Below are 6,730 nucleotides of genomic sequence, written 5' to 3'. Positions count from 1 at the left end.
TGTACCTTCTATAGTTACGCCCCTGGTTGTGTGAATGAGGCCTTAGGGTATTTTCATACAGGATGAAATAGGACGCAGCACAGATGCAAATTTTGTCAATTAGTGTGGTTTTTTGTGCAGAATTCCGGAACAGCATATTCGGCATCGCTGTTGCGAAATATTCCGTCCCTTGTAAAAGGTCCATAAATGTACCATAACTGCAATGAGCCATGCAACTGTTTCTCCATCACATAAGCAGGAAAGATGTTTCTTAACTGGAGGATATAATGAAGGTACCTACTGAATGACAGCAATGGAAACCGTGTAATAACAAGTTGTAGAACTTTTCATTATATAGAATATAGAATTTTCCTTAAAGCGATTGTTCAGTTGTAAACTATTGATGGCTTACCCTCAGGATAGGTCATCAATAATAGATTGATGGGGTCTGTCACCTGGGACACTTACCAATCACCGAGCCGATGCACTGAGCTAATTTCTACAAGAAGCAGACAGCTCTGTTCTCATTGCAGTGGCCAGGCTTAGTATTACAGGCCACTTAAGTGAATGAGAACTTTGCCTGCAATACCAAGTTGGACCACTATAGTGGGAACAGAGCTGTCTGCTTCCTGCAGAAATTAACTCACAAACCTGAAGAATAGCTGATGGGTGGGGGTCATAGGCAACAGACTCCTGCCAATTTACTATTGATGACCTATTCTGAGGAAAACCATATTAAGGGGTATTCTTCAAGTTTAAATGCCATTTTACGCAGCCTGATTATGAAGCACGAATGTTTGCCCAGTCGTCAGGCTGTAGAAAAAGAACAACAATTAGTGGACAAATGAGCAAATTATCTTTTGTCATCTATCGCTGCCTTTCAGAAAGCCTAAAAATGTTGTATGTAAAGGCAGTACAATTTCTTGTGTGAATGGGGAGATGTCCAGCCGGCCTATGGGGATGAATCATCATAATAATTCTTGGCCAATGTAAAAAACATATAAAGAGCACCGATCAACATCCTTTGTCAATCCATGCTCATTACATCGGGCCGAGAATCGATCCATGCAAAAGGGCCCAAAAGGAATTTTCACACGGGGCGGAATTACACCACAGGCTGCAGCCAAATCCGCAGCTGTGGAATTTAACTCCGCGAGTCCAACTGTGAATTTGTATGCAGAATTGCAGGCAGGATTTAAGCCATTTTCACTTCTGCATCACAATCTACAGGTTGCCTGCAGCTTGTGGTCTGTCATGCGGCCTATTCCATCCCGTGTGAAAGGTCCCTAAGATAGTAAATTACTGGCTATCCACTGTAAAAGATTTTCCAAAAAGTAAAGGAGATTTCAAGTAACCTTGTAAAAACGGCAGGAATTTGGACATTGAAGTCCTGATAATGATCTTTTACCGCAGATTCGGACAACTCTATATCGCTGTGGAGCCCTTACCTTTTTTTATCTAGTAGACAGTTGACCAAGTGTTGAAACTTCCACCTATTGAAAAAAGGGAACTAACTTTTTTTCCTGTTGTGCCTTTCAACCCCAATATGGCTGCCACGATGGCCACGTCTTTGAAGACGTAAGAGTGGGGGATTTAGGATATTGGATATTCCTAGCTTTTCCAGAATGTGGTGGTATATGTACACTCTATATGTCTTCAGAATACATTTGGTGTAATATATCCTCTGATCTTCAACCTCAACCAATTTTGGTGTTTAAAAAACATCTGATTAATGACTTAAAAGGTTCCCAGCCAATGATAGACAGCAGCTAATATGGCCACCAGTTGTTGCACGGCCATGTTTTAGGAAGTGATAGTGTAGCTGGTTTACAAAACTCTGAGGGATCATGACAAAATACTCGCAGGAACCTTTTGTCTGACTCTAGCCACCATGAGAAAACATAAACAAATGGATAGAGGTGCAGCGCTCTCATCAGTGCCGCGGGCCAGGCCGGTCGGGGACTTGTATTACGAGAGAGGTCTCCTCACTCTGCCCCAAGGCTCTTCACATCCTGAGTGAAACATTTCCCTCCACATAATAGCTGCACTTAAGACATTAATCCCAAAGTGATACTCCATCAGCATCTTATCTACAGCATTAAAAAATGGAACCTAATTTGGGAAATGGGGTAATTTTTCTTTTTGTTTTGTGAAGTAGACAAAGCATTTCTCATTTGACATACATCATGGACATGGAGGCACTGATACACTAAGGTGAAAATTTTAGTTAGAATTTCTAAACAGCTTTTACTAACTTCTATTTTCCAAAGAAAAAAAATCATATAAGTTTATCAAAAAATTCCGCAGAATTTCCGCCCCTGGAAACTGCCATAGGATTGCGTTAAAAAACATAATCCTAGGCAGATGGCCGTGATTTGTCTGCGCGAAATCACTCGCAGAAAACAAATAGCGGCATGCTCTATGTCTGTGCAGGGCTCGCATAGTCCCGCACAAAAATGTTACTCCCCGGACGCCGGCTCCGGTCTGCACATTCGCCGGCACATCAAAGAGCCGGAGTCGCGGGAGCAAGTAAGTGCCGCACTGGTCTCTGCAGAGGCTTGGGTCGGGTCCAGCTGCGAGAATTCTCGCAGCCTGATTCGACCCGGCCGTCTGCAGGCGGCCTATTAGTTTAAATTTGCAATTGTAAATAAACAGTGTGCTTAAGTAGCTGGACAACAACTAGTATGATACCTTCCCCAGTCTATAAGATACTATCCAATATTAACTAGAGCAAAGCGATTATGATACTGCCCCCTATGCACAAGAATATAACCACAGTAATACTGCTCCCTATGTACAAACAATAACTACTATAATTTTGCCCCCTATGTACAAGAATATAACTACTATAATACTGCCCCCTATGTACAAGAATATAACTACTATAATACTGCCCCCTATGTACAAGTATATAACTACTATAATACTGCCCCCTATGTACAAGTATATAACTACTATAACACTGCTCCTATGCACAAGAATGTAACTACTATTATACTGCCCCCTTTGTACAAGAATATAACTATTATAATACTGCCCCCTTTATACAAGAATATAACTACTATAATACTGCTCCTATGTACAAGAATATAACTACTATAATACTGCTCCTATGTACTAGAATATAACTACTATAATACTGTCCCCTATGTACAAGAATATAACTACTATAATACTGCTCCTATGTAAAAGAATATAACTACTATAATACTGCCCCCTTTATAGAAGAATATAACTAATATAATACTGCTCCTATGTACAAGAATATAACTACTATGATACTGCCCCCAATGTGCAAGAATATAACTACAATAATACTGCTCCTATGTACAAAAATATAACTACTATAATACTGCCCCCTTTATACAAGAATATAACTACTATAATACTGCCCCCTATGTACAAGAATATAACTACTATAATACTGCCCCTATGTACAAGAATATAACTACTATAATACTGTCCCCTATGTACAAGAATATAACTACTATAATACTGCCCCCTATGTACAAGAATATAACTACTATAATACTGCCCCCTATGTACAAGAATATAACTACTATAATACTGCCCCTATGTACAAAAATATAACTACTATAATACTGCCTCCTATGTACAAGAATATAACTACTATAATACTGCCCCCTATGTACAAGTATATAACTACTATAATACTGCCCCTATGTACAAGAATATAACTACTATAATACTGTCCCCTATGTACAAGAATATAACTACTATAATACTGTCTCTTATATACAAGAATATAACTACTATAATACTGCCCCCTATGTACAAGAATATAACTACTATAATACTGCCTCCTATGTACAAGAATATAACTACTATAATACTGCCTCTATGTACAAGAATATAACTACTATAATACTGCCCCCTATGTACAAGAATATAACTACTATAATACTGCCTCTATGTACAAGAATACAACTACTATAATACCGCCCTCTATGTACAAGAATATAACTACTATAATACAGCCTCCTATGTACAAGAATACAACTACTATAATACCGCCTCTATGTACAAGAATATAACTACTATAATACTGCCCCTATATATAGGAATACAGATTTTATGTGTAATTTCAGTGTGTGAGATTTGTTATGAGCAGACATTAATGTGACATTGTTTGAGATGATTATGAAGTCAGAGGTTGTCCTGTTTATACAACTAATGTGTTAGTCCTGTGTGTATAACTTGTTAAGGATTATGTGATGTGCATTTAGTGATCGTGTTTGATCCTCTTATTAGTGTTGGGATTATAGTAAAAGAAGAGCTAATAATGCTTGTAAGGCTTACAATGTGCCATTGAGAGCAGAGAAATAAGCTGCCGGCTCATTATGATGCGCATCATATTTGCCCACAGTAAGGACGGTTTCAAGACAACCATAATATGGCTTCAATTGTTGGTATTATGGTGAAAAGAGCTTGGTCTTACCCAAAAACGAACTGCATTTATGTCACTGTAGAATCTAATGATGACCTGACTTCAGTAGAGTGGTATAGACCTTGTGGCCATACCACACATAGTCATCACTCTACTTTTGAGGTCATCCATACTAATCTGTATGACAGAATGCAACTTAGAACTATATTTTGATTAGAACTTATGGGGTGATGCAGCTTTGTGTAAAAATCAATCTCAAATAGAAATAGATCTCTTATTTACCACAACAACAATTCTATGGCACCATAACAAGGTCAGAGTCAGAGTAGTATCTCAAAGAATACGTGACAACTCCACCACCTCCATGCAAGAACTGCCATTGACCTGATGCTCTTCCTTAAAAAAGTTCGCCATTAAGAGCTTGAGAAGGATTGAAATGCTTCAAATCTTTATTCAACACATGATGATGTATTAACTCTTCTACACATTCCCATAGGAGGTTTTACCACCTCATGTTGTATATTGGTCAAGATCTGAGTGCTTGAGACGTCAAGGATTATAGAACTGGAACAGATGGTGGGCAATACTCAAGATGGCACTAACCATCAGTTCTGAATTGTTCCCAGATAATCAAAGCACAGGAATCTAGTTGGTTCAATTTGGTAAATTGATTACAGCTCAGTGTCATCTACTAACACGTGAAAGGTAAGAAAAGATAGGGTTGGAGCTCCTTCACCTATAGGATTGAGTTGCCTTTCTAGGAGGCAGGGTGAGGTGCCGCCTGTCCACCAGTGTCAACCATATACTACAGAGCGTAACGTATAGGCTGTAGGAAATGTAAAAAATGTGGACCTGAGAAGCGCAACCCTCACACAAAAATTATCCTAACTAGTCGTAAACCTGGTTCTTCTTTATTAGGAAATAAAAAGCCGTCAATATTAACGCGTTTCAGGGACTGTAAAAAACGCAGAATTTGCCTCGGATTTCTCCTGTCTGTGCTCCTGATCAGACGAACAACGATGTGCAGTGCAGACAGGAGAAATCCTAGACGTACTCTAAGCTTTTAACGGTCATTTCTGTAGAAGAGGCTGCGTCCCAAAAATGCATTAATATTTTCTGTTTTAAAGTATCTCAATAAAGAAGAACCGGGATGACAACCAGTTGGAATAATTTTTGTGTGAAGGTTGCGCCATCTACTAACATGTGTCTGTGACCAGGGCTGGATTAAAGTATATGCCTGACGGGTTTATTCCACCTCTGTAACTTTGACCTCACCTGATTCCCTACCACAGCCACATATAGTGGTCACACGTATTTATAGTTGTTACAGTCCACCACCACTGTCACCCCCAATCACCTGCTGCTGGGACTGCAGTTGGTCGCTATCCTCATTCTCGTCCTGTCTGCTCCTTGGTCTCTAGCTTTGGCTTGTAGCCCTTGTGCCCTGTGACTTAAAGGACCAGTGTGTGCTCCACAATCCCCCCCCCCCCCCACCAATCACCTGATAACTCTAGCTATATTAGGTCTAATCAATTTGATTATACTCTGGCTGTGACAAAGCACCAGTTTGTATGTTCTCTGGTTAAGACTTGCTTCTGACTACATTGACTGCTGTACTCCTAATTTCGTCTACGTTCTGTCTGCTGTGTGCCCTGACCTGGACTGTGTTATGTTATCCCGTCTTCTGTACTCCTCACCTCTGCTACGTTATTGGACCATGCTATTTGTCTGCTGCCTGCCCTGATCCATTGCTTGATTACCATTGTGAAGTCTTGACCACTGCTAGTTTTCCAGATAGGTCTATGTTCACACCATCAGGTACTGCGCCTTGACCTTGTGTAGAATGAGCAGTCACACTATCAAGACTATTTCTGTGAGTAATGGCTTGGGGACACCACAGAAAAAAACAAATCCCTGCTGGAGGAGTCAAGGGTAAAACCCGGGATCACCCAAGTGCTGCCTCCAGATCTAGACCCAAGCCAAATAGCCATGTGACAAGATGGCTCCACATCCATCTGCCTGACCATCCATCTTCTCTATTTAGGTCCACGAGAGCTATAGAGCCAACTAAGCCAGCACCTCCCTTGAGGTGAGCATAGTTTGGAAAATAATAGTAAAAAGATGGGGTGGAGGACTAGCTGAAAGGCTAAAGTCTATAAACAAGAGCTTTCGTAAGACGTTTTCTTCCTGTTTGTAGGAATGAAAATGCTAATTTTGGTGGTGTATACTAAAAAAACAACAAAAAAATCAATGGTGTAGCCAACCCGAACACTGTCACACCGTTGAAGGAAGACGTGTGTGCAGAGTAGCAAAAGGCCAAAAATAGGTGTAAGGGCAACGTTT

The sequence above is a fragment of the Eleutherodactylus coqui genome, chromosome 7 (assembly GCF_035609145.1).
Source record: "Eleutherodactylus coqui strain aEleCoq1 chromosome 7, aEleCoq1.hap1, whole genome shotgun sequence".
NCBI classification, from domain to species: Eukaryota; Metazoa; Chordata; class Amphibia; order Anura; family Eleutherodactylidae; genus Eleutherodactylus; species Eleutherodactylus coqui.
This window is presented reverse-complemented; position numbering follows the sequence as displayed.